The following is a 23,601-nucleotide window of genomic DNA, read 5'->3' on the forward strand; positions in this document are numbered from 1 at the left end:
GCTGCCCTTCCCTCGGAACAGGCAGAATCCCACTAAAGATAACCTGAGCCTCTATCTCCTTGAGAGTCTTCCCCAGCCTGGCATAATCTCCCTTGATTCTCTCTAACGAGAACCTAGCCGTGTCATTCGTTCCTACATGAAGGATTATCAAGGGGTTCTTACCTGCTCCTTTTAGGATCCTTTTCAACCGCAGGTCCACATCGCGTATCTTTGCACCCGGTAGACAGCACACCCTTCTGTTCTCTGGGTCTGCACTGGTCACAGGCCTGTCCAATCTCCTCAGTAAAGAGTCTCCAATTACATACACCTGCCGTCGCCTGGCAACAGTGCGATCTAGTAATCTAGTCTCCGATCCCTCTAGTCCTGACCTGTGTCTGCTCCTATCTTCCCTTATGCTCCCCCTTATGCCTTCCTGTATCCTCTGGTGGCCCATAATTGGTGCTGTCTCCATCAACTCCTCCCCCCTCTCTCTCGGACTAGCAGCTCTTCTCTTCTTCCTCACCCTCCCACCTTCAGTCACCACCTGCTGCCCCTCCACCTCGTTCTCCAAACACTCAAACCTATTCCTGAGTTCTATTCCCCCCTCACTGGCCCTCCTTTTCCTTGGCCTGCTTCTCACAGTCACATGCTTCCACTTCCCTGGATCTCCTCCTTCCATTCCCCTCTCGCTGTCATCTACTACTGCCTCCTCCTGCACCCTAGAGCCTTCCCCTTCAGCCCCGCCTTGCCGATCCTCCATCAGCTGCTCAAACCCCCGCCTAAACTCCACCAGGGTCTCTACCTGCATCTCCAGCCCCTTAACCTTTTCCTCCAGTAACACTATAAGGCGACACTTCATACACACATACCTTTGTTCCAGGTCTCCTGCTAGGACTATGTACATACCACAGCTTCCGCATGCAGCCATCTGCATTCTGTCTGCTGCTGCTGCTTGGCTCTTGGCTGCTGCAGTCTCTGCCCACAGCACCTGGGGACACAGGGCACACGACACACCCCGCCCTCCTGCCTCCTCCAATGAGAACTCCCTCTCAAACTCCCCTGTTAGCCGCCCTGTTGGCTGCCGCTGCTCGCAGCTGTACCGCTGCCTGGCTGGGCGGCCGCTTTTATGGGCCCCTTGATCAGCCAAGCCCCGCCCCCTGCTCAGGGCTCGGCGTCCGTCCCAGCACCCAGCCCCTGCCGGCCCCTACAAACAAACACACAAGAGCACCCAAGAACACACAGGACAGATGCAAATACAGGTACCTTCTCCTCCAATGAGAACTCCCTCTCAAACTCCCCTGTTAGCCGCCCTGTTGGTACAGGATACAGGATTCAACTGATAAAGAATTAAAGACTCAGTACTGGCCTAACTGGGTGAAATGTAGTAGCCGGTGATATGCAGGAGGTCATACTAGATAATCCAGAATTCCTTTAAATTATGAATCATTGAGGCACAGGATTAGCAGGGTTCAGAAAAGGTCTGGATGTTTATATGGAGGTGTCACGGAGTATTGGGGGACTCAGGGCCCTGCACCCCCGACTTCCTGCGATTCACCATGACTCTCAGCCAGCCAGTAAAGCAGAAGGTTTATTTGGATGACAGGAATACAGTCCAAGACAGGTCTTGCAGGCACAGACAACAGGGCCCCCCTCAGTTAGGTCCAGCTTGGGGTCCCAGGGCATGCCAGCCCACCCCCCTTTGGGGGGTCAGAGCCATCTCTGCCTCCCAGCCATCTCTCCAGCCTCCTTCCAGCCTGCTTCCAGCACTCTGCCTTAGCGACCCCTCCCACAGCCTTTGTTCAGTTTCCCGGGCTAAGGAGTCGCCTCGCTTCAACCCCTTCCTGGGTTCTCATGTTACACACTCAGGTATGCGCCCTCAGGCAGATCCCATCCTGCAATGCAGACTATCCCAGCACACTCCCCTGTCAGCATTCACAGACCACCGTGAGAACAGGCCCAGTTCGTCACATCTCTCCCCCCTTCGAGACCGAACTGAGCAGGGTCACTTTAGCCAGTGACCCGGGGAAGTTCGAACCTACCCCCGTTCCCATGGATGCCCCCGCATCCCTCCCATTCCTTGGTGAGAATTACACCAGGCCCCTCCAGTTTCACGCTCCCCCTTAGGTTGGGGGTGCTTGATGGCACTCGCAGTTCGCATGTGGGAAGGTTTATGCGGCCTGCGCCCTTTTCCCACCCCCATACCTCTGGGGCTCCAACTGGGCTGTGGTCTTCTCCCAGCGCTCCAGTCTGGAGGTCTGTGCTTTGGGCTCTCTTGGTTTAGAGCCGCCCTTTTTACCTTGGCCACCCTCCGGGAAGGCTCCTCTATGCTGGGCAAGGGTCCTAAAGCTGTTTTCCCCTTGTCCCAGGCCTTCCTCCCCCTCTGACAGGGATCACAGGATCGGCAGTACTGTCGGACAGTAGCAAAGACCCCAGGCCAGTAAAAGCTCCGTAGCAGCCTCTGCTGGGTACGCCAGGTTCCCTGGTGCCCTGAGAGGGGAATGTCATGGGCCCGGCACAGCAGCTGGCGGCGATACTTCTGGGGTACCACCAGCTGCCTCCTGATCCCCCCTGACTCCATTTTCCCTGGGGGAGCCCATTCTCGGTACAGGAACCCCTTCTCCCACAGGAATCCTTTCCGGCCACCTCGTCCCATGGTCTGTACCGCATTGAGGTCGGCCAGGTCCCTTATCTTCCGCAAGGAGGGATCTCTCTGCAACTCGGCCTGGAACTCAGCAGCTGGGACGGGGATGGCCACCTGCTCTTTCTCGCCCGCTGGGTCCGAAGCTGCAGCCTCCCTGAGCCGCGTCCCTGGGCGTTCCCTCCCCACCAGGTTAGGGTCCCGTGCCTCAGGCAAGGCACCCCCCCCAAGGCCAGGGCGCAGTGCCCCTCGCCGGCTCTGACCGCGGGTCACAACTAAGGCGGTCTGGGGGCTGCTGGGCCAGTCCTCTAGGTCCCCCCCCATCAACACCTCAGTGGGCAAATGGTGGTGCACTCCCACGTCCTTGGGGCCCTCCTTGGCCCCCCATTTCAGGTGTACCCTCGCTACGGGAACCTTGAATGGGGTCCCGCCCACCCCGGTCAGGGTCAGGAAGGTGTTGGGCACCACCCGATCTGGGGCCACCACCTCGGGCCGGGCCAGTGTCACCTCTGCGCCCGTGTCCCAGTAACCATAAACTTCCTTCCCATCCACCTCCAGGGGAACAAGGCACTCGCTCCGCAGGGACAGCCCCGCGCCAACCCTGTAAACGGAGAACTTTGAATCCGGAGCATCTGGCCCCCCAGAGAAGCTGGCCTGGGGCTCTCCTCCCTCCTTAGCAGGTGGTACTCTGCCAGCCCCCCTTCCCTGGGAATGCTGCCTCTCGCCGGGCTGGGTCTCTACCCAGTCAACCCTCTGTGGGTTCGGCCTGCTCAGTCTGTCCCTGAGCCTGGGGCACTGGGCCCGTATGTGGCCCTTTTGGCCACAGTGGTAGCAGCCCATGTCCCATGGGTCCCCTTGAGTGGGTCGGATGGTCCTGATGCTGGATGTTCCCCTCTGATGGGATTTTTCTGTATTTTCCCACGGGGAGGTCCCATGGTGACTCTCTCTCTGCGTTGTGGTGGGATTGCTCCTTTGGGACTCCTCCCTGCCACCCCCTGACCGGCTCTTTACAAACTCATCAGCCAGCTGCCCGGCATGTCGCGGGTTCTCTGGCTTTCTGTCCACCAACCACAGCCTCAGGTCGGATGGGCACCGCTCATACAGTTGCTCCAGTACCAGCAGTTTAATCAGGTCCTCCTTCGTCTGGGCCCCACCAGCCCACTTGCTGGCGTATCTTTCCATGCGGGCGGCTAGTTGCAGATATGAGATCTCAGGGGTTTTATCTTGACTCCGGAACCTTTCCCGGTACATCTCAGGAGTCAGCCCAAACTCACGTAGCAGGGCCTTTTTGAATAGTTCGTAGTCCCCTTTCTCTGCCTCTCCCAGTTGGCGGTACAATGCCACGGATTTGGGGTCCAGTAAGGGGGTAAGGACCCGGAGTCTGTCCGCGGGCTCCACCCGGTGCAGCTCGCAGGCCGTCTCAAAGGCCTCCAGGAAGTCATCCATGTCCTCCCCCTCCTTGTATGGGGCCATGATGCACTTATCAAAGCTCCGTGCAGTCCTGGGTCCCCCCTCACTCACCGCAGCCGGGGGTTCGCTGCCCTTCAATCTCGCCAGTTCCAGGTCATGCTGACGCTGTCTCTCATTCTCCTGTCTCTGTCTCTCTTCATGCTGTCTCTGTCTCTCATTCTCCTCCCGTTCATGCTGTCTCTGTCTCTCTTCACGCTGATGCTGTCTCTCTTTCTCCTCCCGTTCATGCTGACGCTGTCTCTCTTCATGCTGTCTCTGTTGTTCACGATCCTCCAGCTCCCTCAGTTTTAGCTCTTTCTCCCATTCCAGCCAATTCCGCTCCCCGGATGCCGAACGTCGCCGGGAGGATCCTCTGCTGGCCGGCGGGCTTCGCCGGGGGGACCCCCTGCTGGCCAGGGGGGTCACGGTGCCTTCGGTATTTGCTGGGCTCCTCCCCACCCTTCCCCTAGGCATAGGAAGGAGGGGTCTCGGGAAGCCCTCAGCAGCCGGCTGACCACTCCCAGCTGGGACAGACACTGGTGCCTGCGCTGCATTTGCCAGGCTGCTTCCCTGAGACACAGGGATCAGTTCATTCGCGCGATCTTCCGCCTCCAGCTGGGCAATGAGCTGTTCTTTAGTGAGCCTCCCAATGCGCAGCCGCCTCTGCTTGCACAGCTCCACCAGGTCGCTCTTAAGCCGCTTGGCATACATCTTCCTGCTGGCCACTCACCGGCCTGTGTGCTCACAGCTCCCCACAGTTCCCAGGGGGACCCCTAGTGTGCCAGCTCTTCTCGAGGTCACCGCCTCTCTGCCAGGGTCGAGCTGCAGACTCCTCCGCCCCTGGGACCACTCGCTGCGATCCCCCCGGGGGACCCTGTTACTGCAAAAGTCCTTCTCGCTGGTCACACACTCCCAGGGGTAATAACCGTCTCTCTCCCACTCTTCAGCCGGCCTGGTCCCCGTCAATCCCCCTTCGTTTTACTGCTCCCCAGTCACTTACTGCAGGAAGCACCGTCCACGGGGTGCAGTAGATCCCACCGCTACCACCAGTTGTCACGGAGTATTGGGGGACTCAGGGCCCTGCACCCCCGACTTCCTGCGATTCACCATGACTCTCAGCCAGCCAGTAAAGCAGAAGGTTTATTTGGATGACAGGAATACAGTCCAAGACAGGTCTTGCAGGCACAGACAACAGGGCCCCCCTCAGTTAGGTCCAGCTTGGGGTCCCAGGGCATGCTAGCCCGCCCCCCTTTGGGGGGTCAGAGCCATCTCTGCCTCCCAGCCATCTCTCCAGCCTCCTTCCAGCCTGCTTCCAGCACTCTGCCTTAGCGACCCCTCCCACAGCCTTTGTTCAGTTTCCCGGGCTAAGGAGTCGCCTCGCCTTCAACCCCTTCCTGGGTTCTCATGTTACACACTCAGGTATGTGCCCTCGGGCGCCCTCGGGCAGATCCCATCCTGCAATGCAGACTATCCCAGCACACTCCCCTGTCAGCATTCACAGACCACCGTGAGAACAGGCCCAGTTCGTCACAGGAGGACCTGACTATCCAGAGATATAAAAGGAAAGATTGAAACAAAGAAACAAACAAAACCACCCCAGAATTTTGGAAGAGAAAGAAACTTCCTGATTCAGGCCATGAACCAACCTCTAGTTAAAGGGATCAGCACGAGCCTTTTCCTAGTGCATGCTGTCCCGTAACTGCTCCTGTGGGCCCCTTGCTCCTTCCTCCAGAGCAGCTGGTGATGGCCATTGTCAGAGACAGGATTCTGAGCTAGAGGGACCCTGGTCTGATCCACTCTGGCAGCTCCTCCACTTCTCTGTTAATTAATGAAAGTAAAACTAACGAAACAGTGGTTTTGTGAAATCACTAGCTTTCTGCTTATAGTAAGAACTATGACATCATTTCCTGTGCATGGAATGTCTGTCTGGGCTCTGGAAATGATTTGGTTCTTTTAAAGAAATAAGCATGATGGACTGTTTCTATGTCTTGAATTGTCTCAGTATAAATCACTATTCAGCAAAAATAACCAATTGTCCCTTCATTGCCAGCAAATAATCCTCCCCCCCAACACAAATGACATGAACATTGGTGCTCTTTGTGCGCCAGTCTCTTTAACAGAAACTGACCACTGAGGCAGTGACACAAGGGAGTCAGGGATACACAGGCATTCCCAACCCTGGGGCTCCAAGGGGGTGGCTTTGGAATCCTATGTACTCTGTTGGTCAGTGAATGTGATGGGTGGTCACATCCAGAGATATAAGAGACAACACGACACAACTAATCTGGGGCCCTTGGATCATATGCTAAGGCAGCATGGCCTAGAGCAGTGATTCTCAAACTTCATTGCACCGTGACTCTCTTCAGGCAACAAAAATTAGTACGTGACTCCAAGAGGGGTTACTGAAGCCTGAGCCCACCCAAGCAGGGGGGCCAAAGCCCAAGCCCAACCGCCTGTAACCTGAGCCCAGCCACCGAGGACTGAAGATCTCTGGCTTTAGCTTCAGCCCAGGGCGGTGGGGCTTCGACCTCAGGCCCCAGCACATCTTATGCCAGCCCTGGCAACCCCATTAAAATGGGGACATAGAATCATAGAATCGTAGAATATCAGGGTTGGAAGGGACCTTAGGAGGTCATCTAGTCCAACCCCCTGCTCAGAGCAGGACCAACCCCAACTAAATCATCCCAGCCAGGGCTTTGTCAAGCCTGACCTTAAAAACCTCTAAGGAAGGAGATTCCACCACCTCCCTAGGTAACCCATTCCAGTGCTTCACCACCCTCCTAGTGAAAACATTTTTCCTAATATCCAACCTAAACCTCCCCCACTGCAACTTGAGACCATTGCTCCCTGTTCTGTCATCTGGTACCATTGAGAACAGTCTAGATCCATCCTCTTTGCAACCCCCTTTCAGGTAGTTGAAAGCAGCTATCAAATCCCCGCTCATTCTTCTCTTCTGCGGACTAAACTATCCCAGTTCCCTCAGCCTCTCCTCATAAGTCATGTGCTCCAGCCCCCTGATCATTTTTGTTGCCCTCCACTGGACTCTTTCCAATTTTTCCACATCCTTCTTGTAGTGTGGGGCCCAAAACTGGACACAGTACTCCAGATGAGGCCTCACCAATGTCGAATAGAGGGGAATGATCACGTCCCTCGATCTGCTGGCAATGCCCCTACTTATACAGCCCAAAATGCCATTAGCCTTCTTGGTAACAAGGGCACACTGTTGACTCATATTCAGCATGACCCACTTTGGGGTCCCGACCCACAGTTTGAGAACCACTGGCCTAGAGGAACAACAGTTTACTCACTCTTACAAATTTATCGTAACCTGATTTTGGCCCTTGCTGCAGGCAGACTCACAATACTGCACACAAGATTGGGAAGCCAAATGAGAAACAGTGCCCTGGCACCAAGGGGAAAGGACAATGAACTGCAAGCCCAAAGACCAGTCCTATCCCAGCTCTTCCACTAATGGCTGGAGATACTTGCACTAGCAGTGGCAGACGGGCCACATGCCATTGTCTCAGCGTAGCATCCCTTTCATAAACTTATCAAGCTCAGTCTTGAAGCTAGTTAGTTTTTTTGCCCACATGCTCCCCATGGAAGGCTGTTCCAGAACTTCACTCCTCTGATGGTTAGAAACCTCCATCTAATTTCAAGCCACAATTTATTGATGGCCAGTTTATATCCATTTGTTCTTGTGCACCATTGGCGCGGAACTTAAACTTCCCTTCCCTGATATTTATCCGCCTGGTGTATTTATAGAGCGCAATCATATCTCCTCATAGCCTTTGTTTGGTTAGGCTAAAAAAGGCAAGCTCCTTAAGTCTCCACTAATAAGATAGGTTTTCCATTCTTCTGATCATGCTAGTAGCCCTTCTCTACACCTGTTCCTGTTTGATTTCATCTTTCTTGAACATGGGAGAGTAGAACTGCACACAGTATTCCAGATGAGGTCTCACCAGTGCCTTGTATAATGGTATCTTTGCTATCTCTACTTGCCTGATGCTTTCTAAGATTGCATTAGCCTTTTTCATGGCTGCATCACATTGGTGGCTCATAGTCATCTTGTGATCGCCCATCACACCCAGCTCTTTCTCCTCCTCTGTTGCTTCCAACTGATATGTCCCCAGTTTATAGCAAAAATTCTGGTTAATCCCTAAGTGAATGACCTTGTACTTTGCACTATTAAATTCCATCCCATTTCTATTACTCCAATTTTCAAAGTTATCCAGATCTTGTATGATATTCTGGTCAACCTCCATATTGGCATAGACCTTCCAACTTTGTGTCATCTGCAAATTTTATTAGCACACTCCCACTTTTTGTGTCAGTAATAAAAATGTTAAATAAGATTGATCCCAAGACTGATCCCTGAGGATCTCCACTAGTAACCTCTCTCCAGCCTGACAGTTTACCTTTCAGTACAACCCATCGTAGTCTGTCTTTTAACCAGTTCCATACCCATCTTTCAATTCTCATATTAATCCCCATCTTCTCCAATTTAACTAATAATTTTCCATGTGGCACTGTATATTTTACTGAAATCCAGGTAGATTAAATCTACTGCATTTCCTTTGTCTAAAAAATCAGTTATCTTCTCATAGAAAGAGATCAGATCGGTCTGGCATGATCTACCATGTTGTACTTTATCTCATCCAGTTTGGGCTGCAGCTCTTCCCTATGAATTTTTTCCCCTTGCTTAGGATGCAGGTTTCACATAACTTCTGCAACTTTGACCTGAAGTAATTCCAAGCCTACTTCACATTCAGATCCTTCTGTTCTTCAGTCCAGTCACTTCCCTAACTACTTCCCTTAATTTTTAATTTGCTCTTTTGAAATCAAGCACCATAATTGCAGATCTATTTTTGTTTATCCTTCCGTTTACTTTAAACTAAATTAGCTCACGATCACTTGAACCCAAGGTTGTACCCTACAACCAGTTCTTTTATGACAGGGGTGGCCAACTTGTGGCTCCGGCGCCACACGTGGCTCTTCAGAAGTTAATATGTGGCTTCTTGTATAGGCACCGACTCCGGGGCTGGGGCTGCAGCTACAGGCACCAACTTTCCAATGTGCTGGGGGGTGCTCACTGCTCAACCCCTGGCTCTGCCACAGGCCCTGCCCATACTCCACCCCTTCCTATCCCCTCCTCGCTCCTCCCCCCAGAGCCTCCTGCCAGCCACGAAACAGCTGATTGGGAGGTGCGGGGAGAGAGAGGGTGGGGCTGCCAGTGGGTGGGAGGCGCTTGGAGTGGGGGAACTGATCGGGGGCTGCTGACATATTACTGTGGCTTTTGGGCAATGTACATTGGTAAATTCTGGCTCCTTCTCAGGCTGAGTTCTATGAGCCAGGTCATGAGCGTCTCACTACTCACCAGTACCAAATCTAAAATGGCATCATCTCTTGTTGGTTCAGCGACCCTTTGGTGAAGAAATCTGTCTGCTATCACGTCCAGGAAAATTTGGGCCCTACTAGTAGTAGTAGCGTTTGTCCTCCAGTCTATATCTGGGAAATTAAAGTCTCCCATAATCACACAATTCCCAGTAGGATCTGACTCATAATTTGTGAAATTTTGGCTTTGGTAATACTGCAAATACTGCACACTGCTTTGAACATGTACAATGCTACATATGGCAATGCTAAGGCTGATCTCTTCTGAGGTCAGGAAGAATTGGGGCCTGAACTAACACTATCTACTTGAAATTCCTGTGTAGTTAGCAACCCCCCCTGGAGGAGCTATTAATAGCAGCAGGGCTTGTTTAAAGTGGGAAGCAGGAGTTTTCTTGTCCTTCCCTGCACTGTTATAGAGCACTGCCCCTGGGGGCTTTCTGCCCGGAGCCTCTTTATCTTCACTGCCCCAGCTCTCCAGCCAGATTTCTCAAGTTCAGCCCCATTCCAGGGTTGCAGAGTTCAACAAAACTGTCTTCACTTGGGCTTCCAAACAGACCCTTGTCCCCCTTGGGGGCTTAGGTCACTTCGCTAGTAGGCTGCGGGGTGAGGGACCATGGCCCACCCACTACTCCGGGTGCCAGCCCAGGGACCCTACATATAGCAGCCACATACTGCTTCCTTCAGTTTCCTGCTGCTATTCCATGGGCCTTTTCCCATGTAGCCCCTTTCTCTTCACCCCGACTCAGGGCTGAGGTTCTCAAATCTTCCTCCTCCTTGCTAAATAGAGAGATCACCAGAAGCTGTCTTCTGGTTCTCTTCTTGAGCTCCTGTCAGCAGCAACAAGCACCCTTCCTTGCTGTTCTGGTCTCAGCCAGGAACTGACCTATTCAGGCCCTATAGCTCCTTTTAATTGAGCCTGCTAGGCTCTGATTGGCTCCTTCCATGAGGCCTATTTAGGCAGGCCTGTAGGACCCACCTCTGCTGCTTCTTCCTGGGTCTAAGGTTGCCACCTGTCTAGGTTTTACCGGACAGTCCATTTTTTGGCTTCTGTGTCCAGGTGCTAATTAGGGTTGCCAGGTGCCTGGTTTTCAACCAGAAAGTCCGGTCAAAAAGGGAACCTGGCAACCCTAAATGGCACCCGAACCAAAAGCCCAGTTACTGTGGGGTGGCAGGAGGCACCAGGTCATTAGTCAATGACAGCCCCTGCTCATCGGGGCTACCTCCTTCCTGCAAGCAGGATGGAGAAATGAGTGAATGATGGGGGCAGGGCATTGGGAGGAAGAGGCAGAGGAGAGTCGGGGCCTTGAGGGAAGAGGCAGAGCAGGGGTGTGGTCTTGGGGGAAGAGGCGGAGAAGAGTCAGCAATAAGAAAGGTGGCAACCCTACCTGGGGCGGGGTGTGGTAGGATCGCAGGGCCTCCAGCAGGAAGCCTTGAAGGGGCTGGTATACCCCATCACACCATTGTTAGGATTCTTTTTCATCTTACTACTTTTTAAAATGCATTCTTATTGTTCTTAACTCTACTGGCCATAGATTTTTCCTTGTGTTATTTTGCTTCCCTTATCAATTTTCTACAATTTCTAGCTTCTGATTTATATTCATTACTATCACCTTCTCCATTCGTCCATTTGTTATATATGTTTGAACATATATAACAAACAACAGCCTTCACTTCCCCACTAAACTTGGTCTGTTTTTTAATTAGCATGGCCTTCTTCCTGAGTTGTGGGATTGTGGCTTTTTGGGCATATAGTAAAGTATTCTTAAGCAATTGCCAGTTATCATTCACATTTTTCTGATAAAATTCTTACTTCCAGCTGAATTGGCTCATAACTGTTTTCCACTTTTTGAAATTGATCCTTTTAAAGCAACAGGTACATAAATCACTGGTCTGGACTTTTTTCTGTTTGCACATTATAAATGTGACCAAATCATGATCATGTGTATCTAAATTACCATTAATTTTTAGTTCTATGATCAGTTCTTTAGCTGTGAAGATGAAGTCTAATATAGACTCCCCCATGTTGGATGCAACACTTTTTGAGTTGGGAAATTGTCATAATAGATGTGCCAACTCTATGAGCTTGGCTATATTCTCTCTAACCAGCCACTGCTCTAACCATGAGACCATGCTCCTTCCTTAGTAAACATGTGTGCTAAGGATCTGAATGTCTTGGATTCAAATCCTGATGATGACCTGGCGGTGGGGGCGGAAGAGAGTTATGGATGCATATAATGGTATCAATTTTTCTAATTTTCTCATTTTAAAATTGTATCAATTTAATTTGTACAGTCAGAAAACACCCTGAAGAAGTTCTGTAGTTAAAAAACCTGTCAATTATGGGGCAATGTATAACAAAAGCCAGGTGTTCCACATTTCAGTCATGTTCTCAGTTTGATGGCTTGTGTCACACATTGGCAGGTTTGACAGCCCTCAAGCCACATTTACTATCCCTCACTTTCACAGGCCTTGGGTGGCAGGCCAGTCCTCGCCCACAGACAACCCGCCAACCTGAAGCATATTCTCACCATTAACTACACACTGCACCATAGTAACTCTAACTCAGGAACCAATCCATGCAACAAACCTCGATGCCAACTCTGCCCACATATCTACACCAGCGACACCATCACAGGACCTAACCAGATCAGCCATACCATCACCAGTTCATTCACCTGCACGTCCACCAATGTTATATATGCCATCATATGCCAGCAATGCCCCTCTGCTATGTACATTGGCCAAACTGGACAGTCACTACGCAAGAGGATAAATGGACACAAATCAGATATTAGGAATGGCAATATACAAAAACCTGTAGAAGAACACTTCAACCTCCCTGGCCACACAATAGCAGATGTAAAGGTCGCCATCCTGCAGCAAAAAAACTTTGGGACCAGACTTCAAAGAGAAACTGCTGAGCTTCAGTTCATCTGCAAATTTGACACCATCAGCTCAGGATTAAACAAAGACTGTGAATGGCTAGCCAACTACAAAAGCAGTTTCTCCTCCCATGGTGTTCACACCTCAACTACTAGAAGAGGGCCTCATCCTCCCTGATTGAACTAACCAGCCTGACTCACTCTTGCTTGCATATTTATACCTGCCTCTGGAAATTTCCACTACATGCATCCGACGAAGTGGGTATTCACCCACAAAAGCTCATGCTCCAATACGTCTGTTAGTCTATAAGGTGCCACAGGACTCTTTGCTGCATTTACTATCCTGTGAGCCCTTCTCTTGCTTGAAAGGGTCTGTAGTGAGTTATGGGGAAGGGGAGCTGGTCAGGACTGCTTGCAGAAACTCCCAAAGGTGCAGCTCAGAATATGCACCTGGAGGTGTGTGATCTGAATGACACCTCTGACTCTTTCAGTCAAGCCCAAGAAGGCAAGCAGTGCCACAATGAGGCTGCTGCCACCATCTCTGTTCCTCTGAGGCCAGCTAGAGACAGTCAGACACCTCTGTATGTCAGGGGGTTGGGGAAGGGGCTGGGAAAGGCTCTCACAGCTTGGGCCATTCCCAGTCTCCTGATGCCAGTGACAGGCAGTGGTGCACAGCTCCCCCCTTAGCATTAAATATTGGCATGTACTGGCTCATTAACAATCTGTGTGCAGATTTTCAGATACACTAAACAGATCCCTAGTGCTGGAAAGCGCCTGAGCTGCTCCCACAACCTACCCCATGGACAGCTCTGCTGGGCTCCTCACACTACTCCTGGATACTGGCAGTATGGCAGCTGGATGACACTGCCTGGGCCACACGCAGCAAGGGGGAGGCAGCTGGGCTCCAGGTGTCTGTGCTGTGGGCGCAGTGCATACATGCAGGTGAATGGCTCACACTGGAAGGGCTTGTCCAAGACACGGAGTCTCTTACTGGGAAGAATATGGCCAGCATTCCTCAGCTACCCTTGGAGTTTGGGCACTCCAGAAATGAGACATTGATGTGAAATCCCCAGGGCGGGGCCTGGTTTCCAGCAGCACTCACAGCTGCAGCTGACGTTAGGGTTGCCAACTTTTTGACTGCAGAAAACCGAACACCCTTACCTTGCCCCTGCCCCTTCTCCGAGGCCCCTCACTCCATCCCACCTCCCTCCCTCGCTCACTCTCCCCCACCCTCATTCATTTTCACTTGGCTGGAGCAGAGGGTTGAGGTGCGGGAGAGGGTAAGGGCACTGGCTGGAGTTGCGGGCTCTGGGGTGGGGCCAGGGATGCAGAAGGGGGCTTGTGGCAGGGGGTTGGATTGCAGGGGGGTGAGGGCTCTGGCTGGGGTGTGAGCTCTGGGGTAGGGCTGGGTATGAGGGGTTTGGGGTGCAGGAAGGGGCTCCAGGCTGGGGACAAGGGGTTTGGAATATGGGAGGGGGCTACTGGCTGGGGAAGGGGGTTGGGTTGCGGAGTGGTGCAGGCTCTGGCTGGGGGTGCAAGCTCTGGGGTGGGGCCAGGGATGAGGGGTTTGGTTTGCAGGACGGGGCTCCAGGTTGGGACAGGAGGTTGGGGTGCAGGAGTGGGGGAGAGCGCCAGCTGGGGGTGCAGGCTCTTGGTTGGGGCCAAGGAGTTTGGAGTGTAGCAGGAGGTGCGGGCAGGGCCGTCCCTAGGCATACACAGTATACGCGGTTGTGTAGGGCACCCAAAAATTTGGGGCACCACCCTCACTGGCCTCAGCTGGAATCCTCTCTTCTCCGGCCCTCCCCCGCACTGGGCTGGCAGGCTTCTCCCCAACCCCGCCCCCTCCCTCCCTGGCTCCTCAGCCAGCCGGCTGAGGGCTCCGGGCTCCAGCCTCCAGCTCTGCCGACCCAGCCCTGGGGAGCCCAGAGCGGCGCAGCCCCGGCCCACTGCCGCCCGGAGCTGAGTCGCTCCCTGGACCCTGCCTGCCTGCGGCACTCGGTCTCCGGCGGGGGACGGGGCCAGGACCGAGCAGCGAAACTTCTATGTGAGTGGGGGGTGGAGAGGAAGAGGGGGACTTAAAGTGACAGTGCGCTCACTGTCTCTCCCAGTTCACTAACACACACACACACACACACAGTCTCTTTCGCACATCGACTGGCTCTCACACCCACATACACTCTGCCTCTCATGACTCACAGTCCCCCAACACACAGTCACACACACACAATCTCTCTCTCTGTTTCTCTCACACGTACTGGCTGTCTCTCTCACACACACACATACATACACACGCACTGTCACGCACACACACTTGTATTATTGTTGGTGTTATTACTGCTTGGTACTTCCTGTCAAAATGCTTGTGGTGAGCCAGGTGTGGCAATGGGCTGCAGGATGCAGCGTCCATGTGACAGCACAAAGCCTGCCTTGAGCCACTGCCGCAGCGTCTGCTGCGTACGAAGCACAGGGGCACCAGTTTAATAATACTGCGTAGGGCCCCATAAATCCTAAGGACGGCCCTGGGTGCGGGCTCTGGGAGGGAGGCTCTGGGTGGTGCTTACCTCAGGCGGCTCCCAGAAACAGTGGCATATCCCTCCAGGCGGCTCCTAAGTAAAGGGGCCAGGTGGCTCTGCACAGTGCGCGCTACCCTCACCCGCAGGCACCGCCCCCGCAGCTCCTATTGGCCACGGCTCCTGACCAATGGGAGCTGCGGAGTGGGAGCTCAGGGTGGGGGCAGTGCATGGAGTCCCCTGGTCCCTCCACCTTAGGGCCACCCCAGTGGCGTAGCCAGGTGGAGGGAATGGGGGAGCAATAACAAAAAAAAGGCACCACCCGCTGCAGCGCTTTTACTCACCCGGCGGTGCTCCGGGTCTTCGGCGGCGGGCCCTTCATTCTCTCCGGGTGTCTTCGGCGGCACTGAAGGTCCCGCTGCTGAAGTGCCGCCGAAGACCTGGAGCGAATGAAGGTTCTGCTGCCGAAGTGCCACGGAAGACCCGAAGCGAGTGAAGGTCCCACCGCCGAAATGCCGCAGAAGACCTGGAGCAAGTGACGTCCCGCCGCCAAAGTGCCGCCGAAGACCTGGAGCGAGTGAAGGTCCCGGAGCACCACCGGGTGAGTAAAATAAAAGCGCCGCAGTGGGTGGCACCTTTTTTTTTTTTATCGCTGCCCGGGTGAGTACAAAGGCGCCAAGAAATTGACAAGGCGCCACTTGTGCTCAGTGGGGGAGCGGCCACTCCCCCCGCTCCACCCCTAGCTATGCTACTGGGCCACCCAGAGGGATATGCCGTCACTTCTGGGAGCTGTGCGGAGCCAGGGCAGGCAAGGAGCCTGCCTTAGCTCCACTGCACCGCTGACCGGAGCCACCAGGGTCACTTTTCGACTGGGCGTTCTGGTCGAAAACCAGACACCTGGCAACTCTAGCTGATGTCAATGGGAGCTGCAGCTGCTCAGAACCTCTGGCCAGTCTGGCCCTTGGGGGCTAATGCAGGGCACCAGGTCCCTGAGCTCCCCAAATGAGAGGCTCCTTTGATTGTGCTGTGCTAAATGTGAAAACAAAACTAGCAGGGAGTCTGTCGGGGTCTCACCCAATGTTCCTGCTGCTACCTTGGCTCCAGTCCCTCAGGGCTTGTCTACACTACACAGCTAAAACTCAGCATGTGTAAACGCTCTCTGTAGGTATTTTGTTGGCACTTTTGCTGACAAAATACTTCCAGCCCTGTAAGTGGCAGGGGGGACTTTTTTAAGTACCTGTGAAAGACAAAAGTTTTGTCAACAACCTCGCAGTGTAGACAAGCCCTCAGTCTCTCCTAGAGGGGACTCCTCCCTAGTGGCTTGCTGAAGGGAGGATAGGAGTAGGAGGCATGCCCTGTGCAGGGGCAGCCTGCGGGAAGAACAGGGGCATTCCGGCTGGTGTCATTGAAGGCGTGGGAAGAGGAGGTCAGCATTAGTCACACAGGCAAGCACTGGCAGGGCAGACAGCTCTCCTGGCTCCTAGGCTTGTTCTTTGTCCAGAGCTCTCTCCCCTGAGGCACCGCATCCCCTGAGCTGCTGGCCGGGCCCTGACATCAGCTCTGCTGCCCCTGTCGCACACAGCTTGGGATCCCAGTGCTGGCCCAGAACACATGCGCTGTTCCCAAGTGCTGCTGGGGGGCAGCATGGCACTGCGTCCCTTTCTGAGTGAGTGGCAGGGCTGAGTAAAGCATGGGGAGGGGAAGAGTCAGCCCCTGTCGCAGAGGCTTGGCAGATGCTAGTTCTATCTGCCCCCCCCCCCCCAGTAGCCAGTGTAAATGGGGTCATAATGTTGCTTCACCCATATTTCTTCTCCTGAGTTTTCTACACCTGTCCGTGGAAACCAGCTCCTTCCCTGCCTTGAGGCCCAGCAGTTCAGCATCGAGCCAATGGCACAGGCCAGTTACTGTCTACACTCCAGGGATTCCTGCCCCCTGCCTTTGCACGAGTGTGAGGGCAGCTTGTGCTGACAGTCTCTGAGGGGTTCCTTCTTCCTTCAGTGTCCTTCAGCCTCATGTCTCTTCCTGACACATATCAGACTAGGTGGTTGGCAGCCCATGTCCCTGTGTGGTTGTGGGGCAGAGGGTCTCAGCGTTTTCTGGCCTGGTCTTGATCCCATCTGGAGTGGGGCCAGGGAAGAGGGGTTTGGGGTGCAGGAGAGGGCTTTGGGCGGGGAGGTGGGGCGAAGGGGATCAGAATGTGGGAGGTGGCTCTGGGCTAAGGCAGGGGATTGAGGTATGGGCTCTGGGCTGGGGGTGCAGGCTCCAGGGTGGGGCCAGAAATGGGTTCAGGGTGCGGGAGGGGCTCAGGCTGGGACAGGAGTGTGGGAGGGGGTTCGGGAAGCAGCTGGCATGTCCCTCTGTGCAGCTCCTAGGCCTAGGAATGGTCAAGGAGGCTCTGCACACTGCCCCCGCCTGCAGGCGCCACCCCCGCAGCTCCCACTGCTTGTGGCAGTGGCAGCACGTGGAGCCTCCCTGGTCGTCCCTCCACCGAGGAGCCACGGGGACATGTCGCTGGTTCTGGGAGCTGCGTGGAGCCTGGCCGGGAGCCTGCCAGCCCCTCTGTGCCGCAACTGAACGTTTAGGGCCTGGTCAGCAGTGTTGACTGGAGCTTCCAGGGTCCCTTTTCAACTAGGCATTCCAGTCGAAAACCAGACACCTGGCAACCCTAGGGCAACCCTAGGTGGGAGGGCACGCAAGATCATATGCCCTCCCCCCGATTTGCTGCTTGTCTTGTACTGAGCATGCTCAGTAACATCTGCTGAAGCTGGCTGCTCTCACTCTGCCCCCCACTATTGGCAGGCATGGGTTGTCTCTGATTCTCAATGGGGAAGAGCCATAGGGTACATGCAGATTTGGGCTAGCAGGGCTCGTGGTAACACTCTGGCAAGAAAATGCCTGTCTAGACAGCACTTTGAAGTTGTGCCTTGGGCTGGCGCTCAGATTCTAAAGCCTACGGATCATGTGTGTGTGGGGAGGGGTGCTGTCTATACACTATTTTTAGAGTACTAGCATGAGCCTTGCAAGCTCAAGTCTGTTGACCCAAGCTGGGAGGCTTGCTCCAAAATGCTGTGTAGACATACCCATAGTGACCTTTAGTCCCAGTGAGCTCTTGGGCAATGTGGTGGCCCACTGTTCTCCAGTCACCTCTAGAGGAGACTTTAACACCGCGGTGTGTGTATGTATTACAACAGCGAACAGAGGAGAAGCAAACACAGAGAGTTTGCTGAGAACTTGCAAGTACCAGGAGGATGAAGGGGTGATCACTAGCAGCCAGCATGGATTTACCAAGAACAATCATGCCAAAACAGCTTGGTTTCCTTCTTTCACAGGGTAATTGGTTTGGAGGATAGGGGGAACACAGTGGACATAATATACCTGGATTTCAGGAAAGCTTTTGACACAGTTTCACTTGACATTCTGATAAGTAAGCTGGAGAAATGTGGGCTTACGCAGTGTCATCAGATGTTGGCTATGTGTATGTGTTCTATCTGCGTGCTGCACTGGCTCTGGCCAGATAGCCCGTACAGCAGGTTCCGATCGAACTGCCCAATAACCACAGACCTGTTTAGTAGCGAAGGCACCCGGCCAGGTTTATTGTTAATGAAGATTCTACAGGATCACTAACACATGTATGCCCATCACAATGGACCAGCTCAGTCAGTGGCAGGACTTTTCACTGCCCCCCGGCCAGCCAAAGACACTCCCAGTCTGAGACTCCATTTTATACACTGATACAAACAAGTTATGTATTGCCCTCTGACATGGTCAGTTACCACCCTCTGACGTAGTTAGTTACCACCCATTACCTTTTACATGTTGGTTTGATCAAAACATATCTATCCATCACACTGTCATCCTGACCTTATCTCTAAGAGGGGGTCAGTGTATTTTTGTATCATCCTTGGGGCATGTGTTTGTACCATACTTGGTATTGGGGTGTTCTGGTACCATCCTTCTGGAATGTGTTTGCATGAGTGTCCTGTGCCCAGCATTTCTCAGGAATGTGTGTGTTTTTGCAATACCAGCCCTGTTCTTGACAGATTCTGTGAGCCTGCACGCAGGCAGAGCCTGACTCTGCTCACAGCCTGTCTCTTGCTAACTTTGCTTTATATTAGCAAGGCTTGACCACTACTTTAGTTCAGGCCACAGGCCGGATCTCTGATACAAGGGCTTATATCTCAGGCTCTCTTTCTATTACAGGCAGAACTACCATTAAGTGGACACATAATTGGTTAAACAACCGCAAACAAAGAGTAACTATTAATGGTATGATGTCAGATTGGAGGGAGGTCTCTGGTGGGTTCCACAGGGATCTGTTCTGGGTCCAGTATTGTTAAAAATCTCTGTTAATGACCTGGATTTGGGAATAGAGAGCATACTGATCAAATTTGCAGATGACACAAAGCTGGGGCGGGAGGTTGCTGACACTTGGGAGGATAGAGCTAAAATTCAGAGGGCTCTTTATAAATTGGAGAACTGGGCTATAGACGAGAAAATGAAATTCAACAAACACAAATGTAAAGTGCTACACTTAGGGAAGAAAAACCAAATGCGCAAATACAGAATGGGGGATAACTGGCTTGGCAGCAGCACTGCTGAGAAGGATCTGGGAGTGGAGGTGGATCACAACCTCAACATGAGTCAGCCATATGATGCTGTTGTAAAAAAAGCAAATGCAATTTTGGGTTGCATTAACAGGCACAGCATGCAAGTCATGGGAGGTGATAGTACCACTCTACTCAGCGCTAAGTAGGCCTCAGCTGGAGTACTGTGTCCAGTTTTGGTCACCAATGTATAGAAAGGACTTAGAGAAACTGGAAAGGATCCAGAAATGAGCAACAAAGATGATCAAAGGGATGGAATGCAAGTCATATGAGCAAAGGCTGAAGGAACTGGGCATGTTTAGTTTGGAAAAGAGGAGATTGAAGGCAGGGCCGGCTCCAGGCACCAGCTTCTCAAGCAGGTGCTTGGGGCGGCCGCTCCGGAGAGGGGCAGCACGTCCAGGTATTCAGCGGCAATTCGGCGGACTGTCCCTCACGCCCCCTGGGAGCGAAGGACCGCCCGCTGAATTGCCGCCGCAGATCGCGATCGCGGCTTTTTGTTTGTTTGTTTGTTTTGTTTTGTTTTGGCTGCTTAGGGCGGTCAAAACCCTAGAGCCGGCCCTGATTGAAGGGGAACATGATAGCAGTCTTTAAATACTTGAAAGACTGCCGTGAAAAAGATGGAGAAGAGTTGTTCTCTCTTGACACAGAGGGAAGGACAAGAGGCAATGGGTTCAAACTACAGCATAGCAGATTAAATCTCAGGTTAAACTTCCTAACTGTAAGAACAGTAGGACAATGGAACAGATGCCTCGGGAGGTTGTGAAAGCTCCTTCACTGGAGATTTTCAAAGGGAGGCTGGATAGCCAACTGTCTTGGATGGCTTAAACACAACAAATCCTGTATCTTGTCAGGGGGGTTAGACTCACTAGATGACCTTTGTGGTCCCTTCTAACCCTATGATTCTATGATTGCTGTCCAGTTACAATGGCTATGGGAAGCAGAACTTTGCATTCGCTGGCCCAGATCCTGGGCTGTTATGTAAATCATCTTTGGTGCCCTGATCTTGGGGCTGTCAAGCACTAAGCCAGTTCCCAAGAGCAACACAGAATGGTCCAATGCTGCTTTAAGTTGTACCAGCTGACAATGGCCCCAGGGCTGTTCTGGGAGCTAGGGATTGTCAGGCACAAAGATACCCCAGGCCATGTCTTCTTTCCTCCAGTCTTAACCCCTACACCAGTGCCTGGTAGAGAGTAGGGTAGGAACGGCTAGGATGGCTCATCAACCCCCGAGGATCCCCTTGCAGAACAGGAGTCCTAGAGTGGCTGGATTCCCCAGGTTTAAGTCTGTTTAGTACTGGCGTAAAGATGCAGAGCTGACTATTTACTGGAGAATCGGCCCCTGTGGCCGTTGTGCATCAAAAATTCCAGCCTTTATGTGGAGTGACCAGTTCTCTAGCAATTAATTTTCTTGGATTTGTAAAGAAAAAGCACTCTATGCACAGGCCAGCCCTGCTGCTGGGAAAGATGCCATTCAAGTGCTGTTTGCTTCCTGACTTAACCACAGACAAGGGACTGCATTCCTACTTGGCCTCCAGAGGCGAATTTTGATGTCCCTATCTCTTTCAGGAACACAGCCATTAGAAGTAGAGTTCCTTTGATGAAATGCTACTGCTAATGTCTTTTCAGGGACACCCAGTCTTTGCTGTCAATTTGCTTTCCCCCCATGTCTTAGTTTATTTCTCTTTTCCTTCGCCCTGCTATCACATGACATTTCCTCTTCTCTAATGACTTGGCAGGAAGCTTTTGCAATCCTTTCAGTTCTGCAATTCTGATCAATAGAACTGTGTGTGCAGGGAGGCTGCAGCCACAGGCTGGGACGGACAGGACCTGGAAGCAGACCCAGCAAGCAGAATACGCCACTGCTCTTCAAAGTTTGGCATTGGAGAGATCACGCTGCATCCATTCGACTCTGGTAAGCAGGGACTAGCTTTCACTAGTGCTATTCATATGGAATTCGCATTCTAGCCTGAATTTCTTAGAATGGTTTACCTGGGTGAGATTGCTGTACCAAGCTACCATGCTATTGTCTATCCTGTATTGGGGCAACATGGCCAGTGGACTGGGAATCAGGGGACCAGGGCTCTGTTCCTAGCTTTGCCACTGACTCGCTGGCTGATGTTGGGCAAGTGACTTCCCCGCTGTGTCTCAGTTCCCCTAGTATAAAATGGAACTAATGATGCTCACCCTTGTTTGTCAAGTGATTGGAGCTCACTGAATGAACAGGAAGTATCATGATCCTGGAGACAGAGGTATAGCCTTCGTTCCTGGCTTTGGCCATGCTCTTTCTGATTTTAGAGTATAACATAACAATGACTAAATGATGACCCTTCCCATATTGTTAGCCAATGGGTGGGGGAAGCCTGCCAGAGCACCTTTCATCTCAGTGGATCCCAGAGCATTTTATAGGCCACATCCACAGGAATCACTTCATCTATTGCTGAAATGCAGTCACCTCTGGCCTGAGCTCTTAGCAGCAGCATTACTTAAGAGTTTACAAGAAGAAGCAGAGAGAACGATGTACCCCCACTAAAGCTGCTGGGGGAATTCTTGGTAAACAGAACTAATTACCCAGGTTGGAATCTAGCCAAGACATCTGTAACAGGTGGCTTTGAGGGCTGGCCAGGGCTCTCAGCCTTCTACTTGGTTGAGGAGCCTCAGTCTTTAAAGCCAGTGGGGGCAGAGGGACCCAGGCCCTCCCTCTCCACCAGGTCCCAGCCCAGAGCCCTGTGCATGTCAACCTCTGAACTGGAGAATGGGGGGGATGGACGGAGGGAGGGGTAGCCCCAAGCAGGGAGTCAAAACGCACTGCCCTGGGCTATGTCCTACCAGTCAATTCAGTTTGGGGTGTGGCCCCTCTAGTCCAGTTTGCTTGGTGGCTTGCCGACCTCTCTTGGGTTTTGCGCAGCTCCTTTGGGCAGGGCAGCTGCAAGTTGGTTAGGGCAAGCCCCACAATGTCTCTGGGGTCGCTCACTCAGTTACCTGGGGTGCTGGGTACATAGGTCCCCTTCGCAAGCTCCCTTGTCTGGGAAGACAGTGCTCTCTCCCAGGTGGCTGCCTTGGCTGGTAGGCTAGAGCTCCTTCCCCTCAGGTAGGGACACAGGCAGCGGCTTTTTCCTTTGCCCAACCTCCACTCAGCCCCAGGCCCTGCCCCCACTGCACCCCTTACCTCAAGCCCCGACCCCACCTCTTCCCCACCTAGTTCTGCCCCCTCCCCCAAGCGCACCTCATCCCCACTTGTCCCCCTCCCCCCAGTGCCTCCTGCACACCACCGAACAACTGATTGCGGCGGTCGGGAGGCGCTGGGAGGGGAAGGAAGGCGTAAGCTGTCAGTGGGTGATAAGCAGCCGCAATTTTTTTCCAGGGCTGGAGCACCCACGGAGTCGGTGCCTATGGGTAGGAAGGCAGGTAGCTCCTGCCTCTTCGCAGTCAGCCCTGAACCGAGCCAGTCTCTGACCTTTTCTCCCCTCTCCAGGCCTGGCACTGTTTGCAGGGATAGCAGGGTGGGGTTAGCTGGGCCCAAAGGCTCTCCTTAACCCCTGCTGTTCTGACTGGCATCACAACACTGGAATTCATACCCAGATTGAAAAGTGCCATGGGATCTTTAATGATCACAAGCAATTAGTGCTTCATTTTATATCTCATTCTAGTATCAGGGCCCTCAGCAGAATAGTGCCCCAACATCATCCTCAGCCATTAGTGTAGTCAGAGAAGAGTCTGACCTCTGGAGTGAAATCACCCCTTCCCAGTTCTGCTCAGCAAGCCAGAGGGACTTAGTGGATCATGTGTACATCAGCTGGGTCACTTTCAGCACATTGTACCAGGACCTGCAGAACATGTTGTGCTGAGAGATGAGTATGCACTGGACACATTGTGCTGGGACACCTCTTCACTGGGCCAGGACACAAACCCAGGCTGAGATCCACTGGCCCTGCCATTGTTGGGATGGGAGTGTTGGACATGTTCCATCAGGACAGGTACTCCTGGGGCTGGAATATGCGAGGCATATTTCCGCAGGACACATAAGTATGTATAGCACTTAACATGCTTTACGGATGGGGAAACTAACGAAGACACAGAGAGATGCAGTGATTTTTTTCCTAAGTCACACAGTGAGACAAGGGCAGAGCTGGGAATGGAATCCCAGTT

The 23,601-nt window shown here is 52.9% G+C and overlaps 1 protein-coding gene across 2 annotated transcripts in view; it reads left to right on the plus strand.

Annotated features, from left to right (window-relative positions):
• PTAFR (platelet activating factor receptor) overlaps nt 1–23,601 on the plus strand; it is a 60,293-nt gene that overhangs the window by 25,804 nt on the left and 10,888 nt on the right. For both annotated transcript variants that reach the window (XR_008443034.1, XM_054011625.1), the window contains exon 2: nt 21,249–21,367. The gene's annotated coding sequence lies outside the window, so the exon portion shown is untranslated. The remainder of the gene's footprint in view (nt 1–21,248; nt 21,368–23,601) is intronic.

This window comes from Malaclemys terrapin, chromosome 22 (genome assembly GCF_027887155.1).
Source record: "Malaclemys terrapin pileata isolate rMalTer1 chromosome 22, rMalTer1.hap1, whole genome shotgun sequence".
Taxonomy (NCBI): domain Eukaryota; kingdom Metazoa; phylum Chordata; order Testudines; family Emydidae; genus Malaclemys; species Malaclemys terrapin.